This window comes from Microtus ochrogaster, unplaced genomic scaffold, assembly GCF_000317375.1.
Source record: "Microtus ochrogaster isolate Prairie Vole_2 unplaced genomic scaffold, MicOch1.0 UNK4, whole genome shotgun sequence".
Classification (NCBI taxonomy): domain Eukaryota; kingdom Metazoa; phylum Chordata; class Mammalia; order Rodentia; family Cricetidae; genus Microtus; species Microtus ochrogaster.
Window position 1 is genome coordinate 16,812,080 of NW_004949102.1, and position 21,906 is coordinate 16,833,985.

The following is a 21,906-nucleotide window of genomic DNA, read 5'->3' on the forward strand; positions in this document are numbered from 1 at the left end:
AACACACCTTTACATCATTAAACACAACATAAACATATGTAGCAATCTTTGCCTAGTTAGTAATATTCCACAACATGAGGGCTCTTCTGTTCTTAGCTTACATAGCTCAGTGGACTTGCTGTTCAACACCTTGTGCTCTAGTTGATTTTGATATCTCTATTCTCTTGTCAGATGGCATATTTGCACAATATAATTCTTGATAAATTTTACATTTTCAGTGATAAGCATACATCTCCTCTTAATATACATTCACTGAATCCTGGATGTTGATTGTGTAAACACTGGTCCTGTAGTTGATACCATGAGGGCGGGGATCCAGCTGTCTGAACTGTTGATGTGAAAAGCAATATGAGGGTTGCACTAACATAATTCACTTTTTCAATCCCGCCTCACTCAGAACATAACTTAGTTATAAAACAAAGAAGGAATGATATGTGATTATATCCAGAACTGATACATTGGAAAGAAGAAAAATGGATTAAATCTGTCAAGTCAAAATTGTGAATAACACTCCTTTCCGGTTCCGCTAAAATAATAGCATAAAAAATAGGCCACCTTCTCAAATTTAACCTTTGGTTGCTTCATCAGAAGCCACAAGGGCCCCCAGTGCTGGGGGGGGGTATCAGTAGGTTAGTCCCTTTCCTGCTCTAAAGACAGAAATTCCAAGAGCACCTCCATCTCTGCCAACTGGTTCCTCTTGCCTTCCTCCCTGAGCCACACAGCTACCTTTCTTCTTTTCTGACTTAAAACATCATTTTTAGATAATAGCAGTTATATTTCAGCCATTATGGAAAGCAGTAGAAAGCTTCCTCAAAAAGCTAAAAAACAGAACCACCATGTGACTTAGCAATCCTCCTCCTAGGAATAGATCCAAAAGGAATGAAATCCGTGTCTCAAGAGTTATCCACACTCCCATGTTCATCACAGCCAAAATATGCAAGAGGGTACGCAATAAAAATGCATCTAAAAACAAATGAATGTAAAAAGAATGATATAGAAACAGAAAGTGTGGCGCATTGTTGAATTATGAAAAGAAAACTCTGCCATTTAGAACAATGTTGGGTGAACTGGGAGGGCATGCTGCAAAATGAAATTATGTGGACAAAGAAAGGTGAATTCTGTATTGCTTGGTTTGGAAATTTCAAAGATCCGTGTTTCAATGTCTTGGTTACCAGCCAGCGACACTACTAGGAAATGACAAAGCCTTTAGATGGTAGAACATAGGGCAAGGATGTCAAGTCAGTGGAAATATGCCTTTGACCAGGTTGGAACCCTGACCTCTTCCTGATCTTTCTTTGCTTCCTGGACTCCGTTTGACAAGCAGAGCTCTTTTGTCACGCACTCCTGGCTATGGTATGTCTTGTCACCAGGACCAATTGTCAGTAGACTGAAGACTTTAAGCCCAGATAAAACTTTCCTCTTTTTTAAAGCTTGCCTAGCTCAGGTGTTTTGTCACAAAAATGGAAAAGTGACTTAAGCGTGTATGATGTAATCTATTTGTGGAACTGAAAAGGAAAAAGAAAAGAGTCCTCAAAGTGGAGAGTAGAATCGTGCTTCCAAGAGGCTGTGGGTTGGGATGAATGTAGACTCGTGGATCCAGGGCCACAGACTTTACCATAAGATGGACAAGTTCAGGGGAGCATGGGTGGTGATGGATGTTTTAATTAATTTGATCGTGATAATCATTATGTACATATTTTCCAAACCTTCACATTATACACCTTGAATGGGCTCAATATTTGTCAATTAAATATAAAAATTATATATATATATACAACTGTTTTACCCAAACTCTTGGGTTCTTAGGCTATAACAAGTAAGATAGTGAAGCATTTTAAAAGATACATTAAGACAATAATAAGAGACTGACCTAATATATGATTAAAAAGCCCAAACAGAGCATTCTATCAACAGTAGGACAGTGATTATTAACCATATAAACAGACACTTTTTCAGTAAATTGAGCAGTAATTATGACTACAGAGAGTGTGGGTTTGTTTTCACTTTCTCATCAGTTCCAAATTATAAGCATGCAAACAATATTGCCAAAATTTTCCTTGTCCCAGGGATTCTGAAGCATCCCAAGAAGCTCCTCTCCCCAGTGAAGAGAACCTGAAAGTGTGATTCAAAGAAGTAAAGACAGGGCTGAGACTTTTACTAATATGTATATAACGAGGCTTCTGGGTTATTTTAGGGGAATGCTGAAAACTTGGGCACCTTTCCATGGAGTACCTCCAGAGCTCTGCAGGAGGTGTAAACAAGGGGTGCTGTCCCCCTTCTCTTATGAAAGAATCCCTGTGATGATCTTTTGAGCTTTCTAGAGAAAGGGTGGGGTGACACCTTTAGCCCCCACAAAGGGATGCTCATGGTTGGTTTTGCCAATCAGTGGAGATGAGACCCAGCTTTGAACAACCCAGTGTGGTTTTTTCCCAACTTTGTGGTTGTGTGGAGTCAGACCCATGCAGTCATTCTGTTTGGTTACATGCAGCACAGTATTCAATAAATGACATAAGCTACTCAACACTTAGTTATGAAATAGGTCCTGTGTTAGATAACTGTGCTCCATTGTAGGCCAGTGGGCATGTTCTGAGCACATTTAAAGTGTTCTAGGTTAAGCTATGATGTTTTGTGGCCTAGGTGTTTTAAATTCATTTTCAATTTAGAATACTTTTAGTATACAATGAGGTTTTTGGAACTGACCCACTGGAAGTTGAGGGACATTTGTAATTGCCAGTTTCTCTGCTGGGCTTAGTTTTCCTGGCCTGTGATATAAATAACTCTGTCAAGGTCCCTTCTAGATACAAGACTAGAGTGTGTGGTTACTTTAATATAAGATTTGTGGGCCAACTGATATATAAAATCCAGGGGTAACACTTCTCAGATGGTTCTTTGTTGTATAGAGTTCATTGTCACTCAATTAATGGCAAAGCATTCCTAGGCACCATTGTCTCATGTGCAGAGAGCATTGTTACAGGAAAGTTATTTTTGATGGCCACAGTCTTCTCCTGCTAAAATGGATGATTGAATGTTGATCAATCAAACTGTATTTCAGAGAGGGTCCTTAGTAGACAGACATATATTCCCTGACAAATCCTTTTGTAAGAGAACCCTACTTGAAGGCAAAAAAATTATTCTAACTCTGTTTTGGTTACATGAATGCTCTCTGAAGGGCTCTGATATTATCCTGTGTGTGGAGTGTGCTATAAAAGCCGAGGGAACATGGTGTCATGTCGTGGTCAGGTTCATAGAAGTAGTCCAGTCTGAGGAGGCAGTGATGACGTGAGGGGAGGCTACCCAGAGAGGTCAGAGATTGCCTTGAGGACAGCCAACCAACTCCATGGAGACAAGCAAGAGGAAGAGCTTCGATTCGTGGGCAGGAAAGACAGTGGGTGCAAGATTGCAGGCACTAGTCCTGGAGATATCAATACGAGTCTTCAGCAGTTGCATGCCCTGAGCAAAGGTTCGGATGAAAGTGGAGCTCAGTGCTAACACGTGCTTATTGAATATGCATGGAAAGTCACCTCGCTAAGCATTTACATTGATTTTTAATACGGACATCTGTACGATGTCACACTAAAGACCTTATAAGCTAGTTGTAAAGACAAGGCAGGGAGATGGGATGGGTCAGATGAGAGAAGACATAGATGTTGCAAAATAACAATGTGTGTGTCATGATAGGAGTAAAAGATCAAAGAGCTGTTCTTGGTTTAAGGGGCCAGCGAAGAGAATGAGAGTTGAGGACATTTAAGAACATCCTTTGACTTCAAGCATGGAAGTTGGCAGCATGAAACGACTTTCCCAAAAACAAAAACATAAGCTGGGCATCTAGGCAGGAGGTCAGAGGGCCCTTGGCACCGAGTGCTTAGCACTCTAGAAGCTACTTTAAAAGATCTCAATACCTCTTAAGAGGCATGGCCAGGGTCTTTGTTAGGGTTTCTATTGCTGTGAAGAGACACCATGACCATGGCAACTCTTATAAAGGAACATTTAATTGAGGCTGGCAATAGTTTCAGAGGTTTAGTCCCTTATCATCGTGTTGTGAGGCGTGTTTTGAAGAAATTTCCCTGACCCAAACCAAAACAGATGAAAGCAGAGTAGGAAGAGAGTAAGAGACAATAGAATACTTTATTCTGTGATTACATCTTTTAGGTGGCTTCTGTTTTTTTGTTTGTTTGTTTTGTTTTATTTTGGGTTTTTGTTTGTTTGTTGTGAGTATGAGCTAGGATGGAATGGTGGTATAAGTTGTATAGTGTTTTTTTTTTTTTTTTTTTTTTTTTAGACAGGGTTTCTCTGTAGCTTTGGAGCCTGTCCTAGAACTAGCTTTTATAGACCAGGCTGGTCTCGAACTCACAGAGATCCGCCTGCCTCTGCCTCTCGAATGCTGGGATTAAAGGTGTGCGCCATCACCGCCTGACTTTTATAGTGCATTTTATTTATTTATTTATTAAAGATTTCTTCCTCCTCCCCGCCACCGCCTCCCATTTCCCTCCCCCTACCCCGATCGAGTCCCCCTTCCTCGTCAGCCCAAAGAGCAATCAGGGTTCCCTGCCCTGTGGGAGGTGCATTTTAAAGTGATGTTACTTTTTATCAGAATCTGTAGGCCAGTGAAAACTTAAAACTTGGGAAACAATGTGAAATTATCTGACACAAAAGGTTCGATTGTAAACAAGAACCAAAGGAGTGGTAGGAAGAGAAGGCCATGGAGAGCCATTGGGGAGAGCCGGCCTCTTTCTTCCTGGGCAAAAGGAAATGCCCTGACAAAGTGTCTGCTCAGCTGCTCTCGGGGTGTAGTCTAGGCGTGGCAAGGTTGCACTGGGTCTCCCTTCAGAGCCACATCCTGAGTGCAACCGCAGCCACCAACCTGCTGAAAATACCCAGGCTGCCTCTGCGGAAACCAAGCGTGAGTAAGCAGTGTGGTGTGGTGTGGCGCCTCTTCTTCAAGATCTGCTTATGCATCCTTTGGAGGCTCCCCATGCAACCTCTGTGGCTTCGCTCTCATCTGATTCCCTTCCGGGGTGCTCAAGGCCAAAACCTTCAGCTGGATTCCATGCTAACTTGGGTCAGGACCTAGTTAATGCCCAGGGCCCTTTGGGTGTGGCAGAGACTCAGCTTGGGTGAACTCAGTTTTCATAAGTTCATTTGAGGAGTCGGGGGAACCTGCTCACTGCCTTCCTATATTTTCCCAATCCTAGGGCTGGACTCTGACCTCCTTCTTCCTTTATCTCTGCCTGCATTCAGAGGCAGTCAATGCTGGTTGGCCTTTTGTAGTAATGGTGTCTGTTTGGGAGGTACATGAGGAGAAATGCCCCCCCTGCCCCCAGCTCACACAGAGAGGTCAATGTCCTCCTAAGAACAAGGAAAGGACCAAATGATGGGTGTAAATGTCCCATTTTGGAGAAGTTCTCTGTCTGGGCTGCACGAATGCTGTGGACTCCCTACTGGCTCAGGCCAGTAATTAAAGCATGACTTTGTTTCTTTCATTAATGAGTCGAGAGAAACAAGTCTGGCTTTTGCTGACACAAGCAGGTCAGGGGCGGTCTGTGCCTCTGGGCACCACCGTGCTCCATTTCCCGGGCAGCTTTCCCGAGCCTGGAGTCCCTTTCCCAGGAGCAGGCACTTAAAGGGCGTTTCTTCCTTTCAGGCTCTGTGTGTCTGGATGGGACCTGGAATTTGCATTTGCCCACAGTCGTGCCCCCCCCCACCTCCCGGGCCTCAGGTGACTGTCACACATTGTCAGCTGGCTGCTTTGGGGGAAAGCGTGTCTTGCTTGGCATTTTCTGCTCCCCTGCCCGGCCTTCTCATCTTCCCTTCAGACTGCTCATTTTGAAAGGGAACAGTTAAATGTACAAAGTGAACTATTTCAGGCCACGCTGGACTGAATGCTTTTGCTTAGGGAAGCACAATCCTTTGATGGTGGAGACCCTGTTTTGTTCCGCTCTCCACCCTCTCCCAGGAAAGGGATACTGGGGTTTGTCAAAACTCTGTATACGGCTTTTTTTTCCCCTCTCCCTCCCTGAGATTCAAGGCGCACTGTTACTGCGGGAGCCTGTGATAACTCCTGCTATTAGTATTACTTTATTTTAAGTCTCAGGTTTAAAATAGCTACAGGGCTGCACCTGGAATAAAAATGAATTAAAAAGAAAATCACGGAGTGGAATTTAAATGGTGCCTTAGGGACAGGCTTGTTCTTCTGATGCCATCGGTTAGGCCCACAGGTTCTCTCTCCTCTTGAAAGCCCTGCAGAGTGCCACTCATGTGAGCAGACACGTGTTTTGTCATCCTTTCCTCTCCGGGGTTTAAAAATATCTTAGGGAAGGAATACTTGTCAGTCTTCTCTAGTCATTTATCAAGTCTGTGGTTGACTATGGAGCAGCTAACAAGCGCCGGTTGCCTTCATGGGGCGACCCAGAACTGCGATGCTTGACACTGGACTACAGTGCCTAGCAGGATGTGGTCCTTGTTGCTCTCCGCCCAAGAGTCCAGATGCACCATGGTAACGTGATGACCCCCATGATTGCTGTGTGCTCGGGAATGGGTCTGAGGTGGAGGCTCCAGAGATGGGTCTGAATTCTTCAGTGGGTAAAGGAAGAGCAATACTCCTGGCAGAGGGAACGGCATGTGTGCCTAGGGTTGGCAAGAGGCAAGCTGAACGAGAAGAGAGCATGGGAAAGCTGTAGAAAATGGAGTACGGAAACGTGATGGGGTCAAATCAAGAGGAGACCTGCGTAGACAGGGAGTTGTCTGAGTGCCGTTCAGGAGATGAAAATGCATGTGGTGCCCAGGGCAGTGGAAGTGGATTTGCTTTGTTAAATGACCATTTTGCTGGTTGAGTAGGAAACCTGCTTGATAGTGATGACAGCACTCGGGGTAAGCAGCGACAAGTGTCTGGATGAGCCTGGGGTGCTGGCTATGAAGAACTAATAGAAAGCTTCTTTAAGCTGGATTCGGTGGCATGAGTCGATTACCCCAACAGTTTGGGTGCTGAAGAAGCTGAATTGGGAATTCAAGACCAATCTGGACCACACAGTAAGACCACATCATAAGGGAAATAGCGATGCTTAGAAGGTACAAGAAGAGCAGTGACGGACTTGAGTGGCGTGGTCAGAGAAACACCATGAGAAAATTTAAAGGAGATTGTTGGAAATCTTAAAAAGTAGCCCCAGGTGTGGCAATTATGAGCCCCATCCCGTAGCCTCACCCTTTAATTGAGTAATTTTACAAGTTCTACTACGAAAGGGAGAAATGGATGACTTTGGTGGACGACAGGACGGCAAGGAAGGAGCCGAGGTCTTATTCATCCTGAAGAACAAATCGTAGAATTAAACAACTCGCCTATGATCCTCAGGGTGCTCCCTTTCCAGCCACTTTGCCCGTTACTTTCATCCTCCACTCCTGAAGGTGAAAGACAACTCTGAAGACGCAATGGCTGATAAATCTGGAATAGAGGAGAATAATTAGGGAATTTGTTAATTATCGCTCCATTAGCGATTCTGTTCCGAGTGCACATGGTAGTTTACAACACCAATTTAGGCCTTATCGGATAAGAGGTATTGACTTTGCATGAGTCCCCGGAGACGCATGCTAGTGAAATTCAAGCTTACTTGTAAATGTAAAGCCAAAGGTATGTAGGATTGTAATCAAGGCATAGCCTAGTAAGTCAGTGACCGTTCGACAGTGCGGGAACAGATCATCTGAACACCTTGGTGTTTGTTCTTCCTCCAACCTGCACTGAGAAGAAGAAGTAAAGCACATAAAACAACACCACCACAATTATACATGTGGTTTATTGCACGCTTGGATGGCACCTGACCCTGTGGTAAGAATGCCCGTTTTTGTACTGAGGATGTGAATTGGTCATGAAACTGGCTCCAAGGTGTCATAACAATGGGGCACAGGCAGACTTGGCATGACATAAGAGCCAAGCTTGGATTTAGTTCATTCCTATGCGTCTTGCCCCTTAACTATTTATCAGCAAAAGGGACCTAATACCTAGACATACCTCCAGGTGTTCTTCCGATATAAAATCCAACTGCCTCCTCTTGTTGCTTGCTTCTTTTGCCCCTGTCCCCAGAAATCCAAGCAATGTGGTTTAGCCATGACAAGAGCTGGCTTCTTGGCTCTTTGTGGTACACCAGTAGGCTATGAAAATCTCTGCAGATTTCTCTCTCCTCAAAGTTTCCTACCTGGATTCTTGTAGTGAGGAGTGACCCTTCTCTTGGATGAACTCTAAATTGTTTTTTGCTTTTCTTCTGTCTGGAAATATATTTTTTCTTATTTACTTTTTTTAACCTTGCACTTTTGATATGCTATATAGTAAAGATAATTGTCTAAGATGTTTCCATTCTTTCCAAAACATTTTCTGTGGGACCCTAATGGTCTTAACATTGGAAAATATCTAGAACCAGGGGCTGGAGAGATGCCTTAAAAATTAAGGGCACTGGTTTCTCTTGCAGAAGACCTGGGTTTAATTCTCAGCACCAACACAGTGGTTCACAAACCACCTGTAACTTCAGTTCCAGGATGTCCAACACCTCCTGGCTTCTGCAGGCCTGCATATGATGTACATACATACATGCAGGCAACATGCAAACACATAAATGTGTGAAGTAATTAAAATAAATGAATCTTTAAAAAAAATTATAGAGCAGAGCCTCTTTCTAAGCATGGAGGAGCTTAGAACACCCCAAATGTTGACCCAAGGGGGCCTGATCAGGATCTGGTTATTGAAAAATGGCAATCATCGACTTATAGAAAACAAGACAATGTGCAAAGGAACCGCTATGGTGAGCTCGATCCAAACTCATTCAACTGAATTACACAGTGATTCCCACTGGCTCTTACTGCTCTGTTTTTTGAGGACAGGTGAATTTGGCACCGAGTTAGATACCTTAGCTTGAATGATCTTCAGAAAAAGGAGCCAGTTACCCGCTTAAGTAAAGAAGCAATGCCTTCCCGGCCCTACAGGAAGGTGCACTCACTGCTGATAGTCAGTGTGGCACATAACTTGGAAATTCAGTTTTCTCTAGAGCTGGAGATACTCAGTTTCCCTGTGGCCTGCTGACATTGAGAACTCTGTGGCTGTGTTTGAACCCCCTATAAACTTATATTTTTAAGATGGGCATGATGATGCATGTGTGAATCTCAGCACCCCGAGGCTGAGACAGGAGGATCTTGGATTCATGGCAAGCTTAGGCTACATAGGTGTGGACCAACCTTGGCTATGTGAGGAGATCCTGTCTCAAAAACCAAAGTCCACAAACCAAAACCAAACCTTCCAAACCACCTTTTTTAGTTTTATACTTCTCGTATCACCACTTTATTATCAATATTATTGTTAGCTATTTCTTTTTGATTGACTTAAGTTCACATGTTTTAAGAGTCAGGAGAGAATCAGGCGGTGGTGGCACAAGCCTTTCATCCCACCATTTGGGAAGCAGAAGCAGGTAGATCCCTGTGAGTTCAAGGCCAGTCTGGTCTACAGAGCAAGTTCCAGGACAGGCTCCAAAGATACACAGAGAATCCTGTTTCACCCTGACCCCTGGCCTGTAGCACGAATAATAAAAATCCAGAGACAGATATTGGGGTTCAAACTGAAGATTAGAAAAGCAAAACAGCCAAACCACTAGAGAAGTCTTACCTCTACCAAGGCTGGGCGACTACAGACTGACTGAACCCTGAGCCTTTGTCTCTTCCCATTTTATATTCCCCTTTAGTGCTGGGATTAAAGGCATATGACTCCCTAGTATGGGGATTAAAGGTGTGAGCCACCACCACCTGGATCTGTTTCTGCATTGATCTTGTGTAGCCTGGGGTGGCCTTGAACTCCCAGAGATCCATCTGTCCCTATCTCCCAAATCCTGGGATTAAAGGTATGTGACACCCCTGTTTGGCCTCTAGTGGCTTAGTTTTACCCTATGATCTTCAGGCAAGCTTTATTTATTAAAACATATAAAATGTCATTGTACTGCTCCCTTCCCAAAAGAGTCAGGAGAGAATGCCTTATTTGAGTATTCTGGAGTTGGTTGAATCTGCTGTTTTCTTTCTGTGACTTTCTGAAACTGTAAGATTGTCTCCTCCTAACATTGTTACTTGTCTTGCAGACTCCTAATTTCATAAACTCATCTCTCAGAAGGAGCCCTTTCCCTCTTGCGATGATTTTAGCTGTCCATCTTGAGACCTTTCTGACCCCATTATCTTCCCTAAGAACTGAGCCCAAAGGGGCATTAATCATAGAATACCCCGGTCTTCTTCCAACATTTCTTAGGGTAGAATGTAGCATGGGTCAGTGAGCCTCATTAGACAGGAGAATGTCCACTATTTGCAGCCGGGATGAGGGATGAATCAGAAAGACTATTGGCTAGCATCGGGGTGGCCCAGAATTCTCTCAAAGGTGTCAAGGGTGATTTGGGCTGTGTGATTAGCTATTAGAGAGACCCGGTTGGGAGCATCGTGGGGTGGGAGTTCTGTAGAGGGTTGCCGAAGGTCAGTGAGAACGGATGGCCCACTTTAGAGGTGAGGATTCTCGCCAGCAAGCCACTGAGTCTTATTTTTTGGGGATCCATTTTCCTAGATTGACCTCAGACTATCCTCCGAACGAGTCCAGTACCACTTACCTCCTGATTGGGTCCCTGCTTATAGTCTTGTTACCCCTTTAATTGTGCAGGGAAGTAAAAGTGCAGTTCTGCCAGACTGAATAGTGTATGTGAAACCTTGTCCCCCGATTCTAAACTAATACACTTTTCAGGTATGATAGTTTTTACACTGATTTCCTTTTTCCATGCTAAGATTTAACTCACATTACCATAATGTTCTTAGAACCACCTCATTTTGATTATTAGTCCATACATTTTAATCCATTTCTTCCCGGGGATATTTGTACACATTGGATTTGTATAAGGCAGATGATTTATGTAATAAAATTTAGATAACCAATATTATCTATATGACATTTTATAATTATAGGATATACTGAAGCACATTTTTCATCTCATATGGCTAAACATGAATGTTAGCACAGAAAGGCTGCAGAACAGTCATCTACGTATGCAGCCCCTGTGTTTCACGGAGGATGGCTTCCTAAGGCGACATGACTTAGATAAATTCACATCATGGAGGTGTGTAGCCAGGACTCTACATTTCTTTGTGATCTAATCTTTTCCTAGTATATTGTGCCAGTTCCGGATGGGATAGTGTGAAGCCTTCTTCCTTAGTGATGGCACAGTAACTTACAAGAATTACCTTCAGAGACTCTTCGATAAGAATGAGCTTCCCTCGTGATCACTGTCAGAGAGGGAGGATAACTTCCCATAATCCTTCCTAACATGACTCACTGACTTTCTCATATGACACTGCCCAACCTCAGGGAAAAAAAAACTGGTCTTTAATCCCCATGGGAGGACCTCCAGTCTTCTCAAAGCTGTGTCCTGGGTAGACCAGTACAGAGGGTATGTGACCCCAAGGTGGCAGCCAAAATCCCCTGTGGGGTGCAGCATCCCGACTTGGCTTGTCCTATGATTGATCTGTACTGCATATTCGTGGGATAATCAGGCCGATTCTGGAGGCTGAGAGCTCTTTGACAGTGGCAGGATTTTTTTAATGAAATTGACTTAAATCTAAATTACAAATGATCACAGGCAGAGGTAGAGGGATCTGTGGGGGCTATTTGTCACACCTGACTTCAAGAGAGTCCTTGAAATGTTTATTACAATCATCACTGTCCTTTTTCTGAGGCGTCTCTGAAGTTTCTTTTGGGTCTAACCTCAGGAAGAATTGTACCTCTTTGTTTCTTTCTATCCTTCTGTCTTTCCTCTCCCTCTCTATGCTCCACCTCCTGGTCTCCATATTTCCCCTCTCCCCTTTTAAAGTTTCATAGATACTATGAAGTGAATAACCAATCAGGTTTCTCTGTCGCTGTTTCCTGAACACTTAGAGGTAGATTAGTTCATTGTTAGCAGATGAGAAGAATCCGCATGTGCAGGTGAACAGAAACCCTGTGCTGTGCATCTTAACGTTTGGTCCTTTTTGTTCCCTTTCATGCTTCTCCGCTGCCCTCCCCAACCATTGCTTCCTTAGCTATTGTAGTTTGTGGTGTGTTGGTGATACACACACACACACACACACACACACACACACACACACACACATTGGTATTCTTTTAGTCAACCTGCAATCCTTTCTGGAACACGACAGGGTGCCAATGAACAGCTCCTAGCAGTCTGCTCGTCTCTGTCCTAAATAAAATTCAGAAATAAGGTGATGGAGCCCAGTTCATTACATCTCAGTAATCAGCGAGTTCTTTTCTGTGCGCTCACAGCCCCCCCCCCCCAGTCCCGTCATCCACTGCACAGGAAAGCACAGCTTGGGACTTGGGAGGGTCTGTCCTCCTCCTTCTCCACCTGGTCTGAACAGCAGCCACTCCTCCTCAGCAGCTCTGCTCCTGCTTTGGAAATGCCTCTCCCCCACACACCTGGAACTCACTTCCCCGCGCCGTGCCGCAGCTGCCCTTCATGGGAGCCTGCGTAGCTGGATCATTTAAGGAAGCCAACTGTTCCGTTATGATCTTTCCACTCTCCTGTGCTTCACTCACTTCTTCATGGTGTTTACCTTCCAGCCTCTCCAGATCATTTTCCTAGGGAAAGGCAAACGGCGTTGGAGTCTTGCCTTCTTATCGCCATCTGTGAGTAGTAAATTGTCTTCCCCAAGCAGTGGCTTCCTTTCTCCTTGTTTGTTTCCCCCTCAGACAGACTCAAAAGTCCTTTTACACACAGGCCAATTCTGAGCCCTTGGCCCTTCTGACAGGTGGCCCAATCTCCTGCTGGAAGGCTGCCTGCCTCTGTGCTTGGGGGCCTCCCCCCCCCCCCCCGTATTTGCACCTGTCTCTTTCATGTTCTTGTTCTGAGACAGCTGTTGGGGTGCCTGTGTGGCTTCCCCTTTCCCTTCTCTAGGATAGCACCCGATTGTTCTGCAGAAATGGTACCCCTCACCATCTCTCTTGCACAAATATTTGCTTGTGGACATGACATTTTGTCTCTGCTTCTCCCCAATAGCGGTTTCTGCTTATTTTCCTGAGCCTAGGTGTCTACTCCTGGACTCAACATCGTCTTTCATTCTTTGCTTGCTGCCTCCTTACCCACCGCTTACACAGATAAGTAGTTTCTCTGTCCAAAAAAAAGAAGAGAGAAAGAGATTTAAAATGAAAGAAAAGAAGGAGCTAGAAATAACCCCATTTGTCTTGCACCCCCCCCCCATGCCTGTCACACTTGTCTTCATCCTTTCCATTTGCAAACATATCCCTTGCTGGTCCTGCCATCCTGTCACTTGGTCCCCACCTTCTCTTTTTGTGGCCTTTGGAGATAGACTTATAGTCCCCTGTTGTCTTTGAAGCTGAGAGCTTCAGTCTGGTTCTTCTGGACCTCATCGGGCTCCACATAAGGGGACACCTCTCTCTGTGCTGTCTGGTGCTGCTCTTTCCTTACCTTGTTCGAGTGCTTCCCTGGGTATTGACCCTGATATCCACTCAGCATCCTTATCCATCCCCTGTTCTGTCCTTCCATCAGATTGACAGGTTCTTCGCTTCCTGGCTAACTGCCACGGCTCCCAGTTTTGTTCACTGCTTTCCCAATTAAACTTAGTAGATCTGTAGATAACTGCCCCATGGGTTCCTGGCATTAGGGTGGAATAGTAGTGGCTTTGATGGCAGTAAGTGTGGAGTCAGAGGGCCTGTGTCTCAGACATGGCCCTGCCATTGTGCTAGGAGATTATGCGGGTTATGTAGTTATTTGGCTTGTAGTTTGAAGAGTCCATCTTGGTAGCAAAGGCGTGGCTACAAAAACATGAGGTGGTTGGTTCTGATGCTTCCACCGGAGGGAAGCAGAGAACAGACAGGAAGTGGTTAGGGATGCACATGGCTATAAACCTTAAGGCTTACCCTCAGTGAACCCTGTATCTCCTAGGAGTTCCACAGCCTTCCAAGACAGTGAGGCTATCTGGAAACAAAGTATCCAAACCCCTGAGCCTATGGGGGACAGTTAACATTCAAGCCATACCAGGTGGCTTGTCTTTTAATACAAGGAGAATGCAGTCTGCACTTTGCCCAGTTAGGCATTTTCTGTTGACAGCTGCCTACTGCAAAAAGAAACTTCTCCTGATGATCCTTGAGAGTAGATTGGGTCAATGCATATAGACATAAACATTTAGAAGGCAATTTGACAGCATGAGAGTTTAACAAAATAACACTATGTGACCTCCCTGGCCATTAAACCTAGGATTACAGTGCCTGGCATACAGTCCCCTCCTGTGGAGCAGGCCTCAGGTTTAATCAGGAAATCGGTACTTCTTAACAGTCATACCACTATTGTGCCAGTGGGGTACCTATGTCAACTCTGTCCTCAACAAAGCTCAGGAGACATCATAGAAGAGAAGACAGCAAAACGGAAGAGCTGAGCGTAGGGAGGGTCATTGTGAAAGGCTTCCTTCTGGACGTGAGATAGCTGTCACAATCATGAACTTACAGCAGCTCTAGTTAACTGTACAAGTTCAAGATCAAGCCTGCCAAAATCGTAGCATAGATGGGGCAGGTGATCTCCAGGTCCCATCCCCTGCTGAGGAACCATTGGCGGTTCAGAGTTGCTAAGGGAGGGAGAATCATTCTTTCTAGATAATATGGCCCTGGTAGGATTGTCATGCTCCCGTGGATGACCCAACACCCATTCATATATGGGCATCTCTAACCAGACTTTGTGCGTTATTAAAAAAAAGAGAGACATAAAGTTAGGAAGGGTATATGTTAGAGAGAAAATGAGGGAAGTTGAAGGGGGAGAGTGGGGAGGTAAATATGATTTTATTTCATTGTCTCTGTGAAATTCTCGAGAGTCAATAAAAACAATTTTTTTTTTAATAAGGAGAATGCATCATAGCTCAGGGCTGCCATAAGACTCCAGCGCAAGGAGAGCAGCCTGCCCTGCACACAGGATGGAGCACGCAGGGAGCGGGTTGGTCCCTTCACTTCCAAGGGCTCATTTCTCCTGTTTCCTTCCTTCCATACTGCAGATGCATTTTGCTGCTTTCTGGTTTCCAGAGCAGATGGTCTCCCAGAGCTCTTGAGTTCTCTATACCCATCAAGCCTCTGACCAGCATCGGATCCAGGTTTCAGATGTCTAGTAGAAAGTAGAAGCTGTTTGCTTCAGCTTGTGCCACGAGTTCATGTCAGCTTGAGCAGCTGTGGCAATGTGAGATGTAATGGCTCTCAGAACAGATGTGGCCATGGGTGCTCTGAGAAGATGGGCGGGGCCAACTGAACCTCAACAAAACTCTCTTCAGTATCAGGTTTACTTTGTCCTCATAAGGGCTTTCCACTGGGTCAAATAGCATGCCCTCCATATAGACTTTAACATCTTGACTCCCAAACCACTTTCTTGAATGTTCACCATCCCATATTCTCTCTCTCTCTCTCCCTCCCTCTCTCTCTTTCTCCATCCAGTTAACTCAAATCAGATTTCTGTAGCTTTCCTCCTACCTCATCCAGCCCACAGGATGTACTTCTCCTCTGACACTAGCCCCTTCTGCCTCTTCTGCCTTTTCTTTGTTACTGATAAGATGGCCTTGGGCATTACTGGGTAGACTGTCAGCCCGTGGAAGACAGGAGATGTCATTGGGGTCACTTCATAGCTGATGGCTGTGAATGATGGCCATCCTCAGCTACATACACTGTTCATTCCCAAGCTGTTATACTTTGGGCCAAGACAAAATGGTCAGTTACTCGAGAGATGCCTGCCACTTACTGCCAGCTGGCTCTTCCTTGATGTCAGAATTGTGTCAAGAATAGCAGTTTTCCTAATTGCTTTCTCTATCTTCTGAGAGATAAAATTGTCAGCAGGACAGGCAAGGATCTATTTGATGTTCTCTATGTAATAGAGTTGGGCTTCCAGTAGATAGCAGGGGCCTTCGTATCGCTGCTATAGCTAGATTCTGAGGACTTCTCTACCATCTGTATTGGGAAAGTGTTATTTATCTCCTACGGTGGGAGGAGTGTTCTGGACTTGATTGACTGAAGCCAAGTGAGTGGTTGCTTCTCCTATTTTAGGAGACCCTCTGGAAAATCTTTGCATGATCCTGAGGCCTTCTGACATCACGATCTCGCAGACTTCCTTTTTATGGGATACTGTTGGAATTAGCAGACAGTGCCTATTGTCTGATACTCTTAAGTAGGTTAAGCCAAGATTCATGTCCCTGTTGGTAGAAGAAAACGTGGGCAGAACTGCCCTGAGTGAGGACCCATAATCACAGCAAGGCTCCTTTGGGAACTCTCTGTTTAGTAATCATGCTAGCTGGCTTGCTTTGTCGAGGGAAATGCACCCTCACTGCCTACAATGAGGTAGAAAACTGACAACCAGGGTCCATGATTCCTGCCCCAAGATGGGGTAAAAACAGGCAAGAACACCTCATTTATTCTCTCATCTTTCTTCTGGTATTGAGCACAAGAGCCCTGTGTTGAGAATTGCAGAAATTATGCAAGGAATCCACCTTCAGTTGGTGGGAAGTTTAGGTTCAGCAAATCCTCTATTAGGTGGAGGATGTTGAAATTTCCATCTTGGTAGGAGGGGAAAAATAGTTTTGTTTAGTCCAATATAGGGAAGTCAGGATTTGACAGCTCACCAGCTTCCTGCCTCCTTTACTCTGCTTAAATGTTGGCTCCCCTTGGTGTTCCCCAGCCCCATTTGTTTATCTTCAGGGTATGTTTCTCCAACACCAGAGCCCTGCCTGTCATTTTTACTTCTAGTCTTACCACTGATATTTCATCTCAGATACACATTTCAGAAAGATACCACTTCCTTAAGTTACAAACAGCCACATTGTTCTTCCCCTAGAAGGTATACAAGCACCATGTAGATCCTGTCCCCTTTGGGTCGCCGATGAGCGTCCTCCACCTGTACAGGGATTTCCCTAAGTATTATATGGAGCATGGAATTCTGCTATTATTGAACTGATCAAGGATTGTGCATATTTGACAGAGCTGCAAAGATTGAATTTCTCCCCCTTCTCTTGAGCGACTGTGTCATCTTCTACAACATTATCCTTTGTTATCATTGGTTTATTCTAATTTCTTAGGAAGATCTCTCCCCTGTCATCTTGCCTAATAAACCAAACTATAACGAATCACCCCTCAGGCATTTTTCATCTTGTGCGGGCAGAGGAAAGAGTGAGAGCTGGCACGTTCATATCCTCAGGCAGAAAAACCGGAGGGCAGCCAGTAGACGCCCTGAGAGCAATGATGAGTGCCCACATGTTCACACCGATAGTGAGCCGTTACTCTTCCTGGCTTGCCTGTATTTCACCTTTAAATACTCCCAGGCCAGCTTGCTTTCAGATCTTCTTGCTGAGGTCCACTGCTATTACTTTGGGGCCATGACATTAGCGTTGGTAGGGTCATGCAAAAGGAGCCAGTGAAATAAAAATATTACACAGACCTGCAGGTCTGCCCCTGTCTCAGAGATTGCTGGGGTATTTTTGGAGGCAAGACTCAGGAAGCCTCAAATCACTATTATCTGAGAAGGCAGACTCAGTTGGGGTTGAGGGTGTGAACAAACTTGAAATGGTTTCAGTTATGTTAAACTGAGGGCCCCGTGGCTTCAAGAGACCTGATTTTCATCACTCACCTAGTGGATTGCCATAAAAATTCCTGCCCAGGGGTTCCTTTGTCTGTTCCAGCCATGACCAGACCTTGTGTTCTGGGTTCCCATCTTGCATTCCCTCCCCAGGTTGCTTATGCTGGTCTGGCAACCCTTTCATTTAGAAAAATATGTTTTGCTATTAAGACCCCTGACTGTGCCTTGTTGGCTGTGATGATTGCTTTGTGTGTTTTTTCTTCTTCTTTCCTGGGTTGAAAAAAAATTGCCCTTCACAAAGGGAAGGGCTAAGGAGCCTGCATGCAGCAACTGCACCTGCAGCCCTCAGCCCCAGGAGCAGGGCAAAGTGGGATGGTGGCAAAGAGAAGGGTACAGGCAGTGAAGACAGGAAGGAAGGAGGGCAGTTGGAGAGCAAGGGAGACACACTGGATCAGGATCCAGAGGAATATTTGTCAGGCCCTTCTTGCTGTGGTGTGGACAATGGACAATGTGCACAATGCAGCTGCCCTTTCCTTCTCTCTGATTTGCTATTGAGAGAGCAAGGGAAGAACGAGACCACTGTGCAGCTCCGGTCAAGGTTACATGCTTGTATCCGGCAGTGTGCCTGGCGTGCAGAATGGCAAAGGAAAGTCTTCATGAATCTGGAGTAAGAGTTGCTTCCATCTTGCTGCCTGTCTCGCAGAGTTTTGGTTTTCAGAAATCCAAGAGGGTAGGAAGTTGATTTGGCAGGTGGCAAAGGTTCTTGGCTTTATTTAAGTTTTAAAGTTAGCTTCTAGTGATTTGCTTCATTACGTCATTTTCGCACATATGTGTAATTGTATTTTGTTCTCCTCCTCCTCCCCACTGTCCTGGATTTCTCCATCCCCTCCTTCTGTTCTCTGTTCTCCTATAAGAAGCTTTCCTTCATGCTTCCATGACTCTTGCAATCCATTACCCTTTCTTGTCCTTTCCCTTAGAATCTTTTGCTTCCTTCTAATTCCCACATTGATGCTTCTGTTTGATCTCTCTACTCCTGAGGGCCAGGGGAGCAGCCGGTAGAGGGTTCATGGTAGTAACAGCTCCAGAGGACTTAGAGCAGCCTGGCAAGAACCCTGAGTTGACTTCTCAGCAGTCTGGAGACCATAAGCAACTTTGTTCCTTTCTCCAACCTGTGAGTCAGGATTCTGCCTTCCCCAGGGTGCCAGAAAGATAAGTCAAGATAACCTGGAGGAACAAAGGGATTTCAAAAGAGGACTCCAAATCCGAGTTACAGTGATGACCAACCCTAAAGGTATAGTTTAGGGTCCTTAAGATGACTTCACTCTTTTGTTGATCACAATGACTTGAAACCAGAGAACACAATTCTTTCTAAGAAACTCATACCTTTTGCTTTGAGGTCCAGGGTCTCAGATCCAAAGTAAGAAGCAACAGGGCTCATCTGGAGCTCACAGACCTTACAGGTCTACAGAGTGGTGGGTTAGGATGTTCAACAGAAAGAAGCAGAGATGGTTGAAAGAGCCTCTTGGAGTTTAGGAAGAGTCTCCCCATCCCACGTATTACAGTTTTTGAAAGGAGGTCAATGAACCAAGACTCGTAATTAAGTCCTTCCTAAGTAAGGAGGACAAGCTGAACCCGGTGTTCCCCGAGAGAGCCTGAGCTCCACCTGACCTCACAGAAACCAACGGGGGTGGGACAATCACCTGGATACCCTGCCAGACTCCTCAAGGGTACAGAGAAAAGCATGGAAGAACACCCCCAGTCCTCCAACCACACCCCCTCCCCGCCACTGCCGAATGTAATGTAGTTTATTCTCACTTCTCTCACAATGAGAATCAAGGCCAATCTGCTGTATTAGCCCCCGCCCCTTTTCACTTTCATTTGTTGGAAGGCGTGGTGGGTATGCCCTCACCAGGTATAGAACAGTCATCTGTGAACATCCATCAGGCAAACACAGGGTCCTCACAGTCCAGCTCACGGTAGAGCTCTTCTTGCTTGTATAATCTTGCAGCGGGACGCACGTTATGTCTCTGGGGCAAGTGTGCACATGCCACAGCGCCTGTGTGGAGGTCGGAGGATAGCTATGGGGTTGGTTCTCCACTTTTGCCCTTGACATGAGTTTTGAGAATGGACTCAGGCTCCCAGGCTTGCACCTCAAGTGTCTTTAACTCACATCTCAGCTCCCGGACATCTTACTGGCCTGGGATTTTGCAGTTCTACTTTCACTACATGGAGGAACTATTGGGGTCCTCCTTCCTTCAGAGATAATGTGGTGAGAAATGTCTTTCCCTTCTGCGGAATCCCACGATCGAAAAGAGTTGCCCACCTGGGAGCCAGTGTGGGGGATGACAGACGCCACACTTGTACGTTGGCTTTGCTGTTTGGTGTCAGGCCCTGCGCATGAATGGTGACAACATCCAGGTTCTGCCACTGTGGGGGCAAGTTACGGTTCCTCGAGTATAGTAAGGGAAATTCAAGTTAATATTTGGCTCAGGAGGATGCACAAAAACAAAGAAAGCAAGCTCCCAGTGCAGGCTCAGAGGATCAGGGGACATGCAGCTTGGAGCCTCTGACCTGCGGCAGGTGCTTGCTTTATTTGTTTCTCTCGGCTTCTGCAGGCATTAACTGTTTCGCAGCTTCTGTGGTCCTCTCCCTCCCAGGAGGACATATGACATCCTTATTCCTGAGCATATTTAGTTCTGGGGCCGGTGGGTCCCAGATGCTTAAGGGTTATTATGAAACCCTCAGAAGAGGCCAAAGCGGCAGCTACCTGCTGAGCTGTGGTTGGTGAACAGGAGAGTGTTTCCTTCGCAAACAGACTTGGCCTTGCCTTTGGTTTCTGCAGGGGGCCAATTCCTCTGCTCATTCACTTTATCGCGTGTCAAGAGAGGCAATTCACAAAGCGCCCAGCCAAGAGCCTGGAATGAAATTAGAGTGGGTATTTTGGCTGCCAAACCAGAGGCAGACAGGCAGGCAGGCAGGCAGAAGAGCAGAGAGGGAACAGGAGCACAGGGAAGAAGCTGACCTTCGCTCCACATTTCCAGCAATCGGAAGATGGTCTGGCCGCAGCCCTGTTACCATTAACCTCCGAATGATAATGGTGGCTGGTCTGCATTCCCGTTAACCTCCACTGGCTTGGTGTCTGCCACCGACAGAAGCACAGACATGCTTCTTCTGGTTGATTTTTTTGTTTTAATGAAATGCAGTGAACCCCTAACATTTCCACTGCAGCCAAAGGTGAATACTTGTGACTAGCCTTTAGGGGGCTCGGGGTTCAGGAGAGAGGCTTCATTCTTTTATGGGTTGATTTCACATTTCTCACGCTTCTGTGGTAACCAGGCTCAATGCTAGGCTGGCAATGCAGAAGTGGAAAGATAGTCTTTGCTCTTGGGAAGGCTGTGGCAAAGCGTTAGGGTAGGGAAGCCAGCTTCCTGAGGGCGCACGGATTTGTTTTAATAGAATCTGAGGGGCTGTAGTTTTTAGCAAACTCTTAAGAATAATCTTATATTGAGTGTTGTCCCACCCCTACCACCCTGGGTAGTACTTGTACTACTTCACAGGTACTACAAGAAAGGACACAGAGAGATCCCTGTGTTCTCACTCAGTGTCCATTTGTTTCCAGTGTTGACTGCATGGCCAGTGGCTTCTGGGTGTGTTCTCTCTGCTCTGTCTCCCACCCACATTTCCTTTCCCCCTTTGAGGGGGTCTTCATCTCTACCACATCCGTTCCGTGCTGCATGGTTTCTGCAGTCAGGAAAAGCCACTGAATGCATCCACTGATTTTTATTACCTCGGCCATCTACAAGAACGGAGAACACTTCTGGACAGAGGATGCAGACGATGGTAGTCCTCTGCCCTATCTACCTTGTTACCTCGTATACCATGGTGCATCCCCAGGGGACGGAGGGTCACCAGCTTAGGAGGAATAATAGTAATGAACATTGTTATATTAGCGGTAACATGCCTGGGCCTTTAGTATGGGTAGGACCTTGTCCTTGGGTTTCATATGAATTTCCCACGATAAATATCTTCATAATTGGAACACTTCTATGTGGGTAGTCTGACGACCATCCCCCAAGGAGGCTGGGCAGTTGAGTGGCACAGCTGCTGATGGCAGAGCCAACGTCGCCCAAGTCCACAGCCTCTGCTCTTCACCTCCATATTGACAAATGAATAAGTTGCTAGCCTGGACTCCCAGGAGCCCTGGTTGTGTTGTGGGGGTTGTGTCCTGTGTATGACAGGGACTCTCAGGTGTCCCTCAAAGCATTCCACAGTCATAGTTTCTTTTCACTACCACCTTTAACCC

At 45.5% G+C, this 21,906-nt stretch overlaps 1 protein-coding gene across 1 annotated transcript in view; it reads left to right on the forward strand.

Annotated features, from left to right (window-relative positions):
- The window catches only part of Tmem178b (transmembrane protein 178B), a 381,702-nt gene that overhangs the window by 187,382 nt on the left and 172,414 nt on the right, over positions 1-21,906 (forward strand). The window lies entirely within an intron of this gene.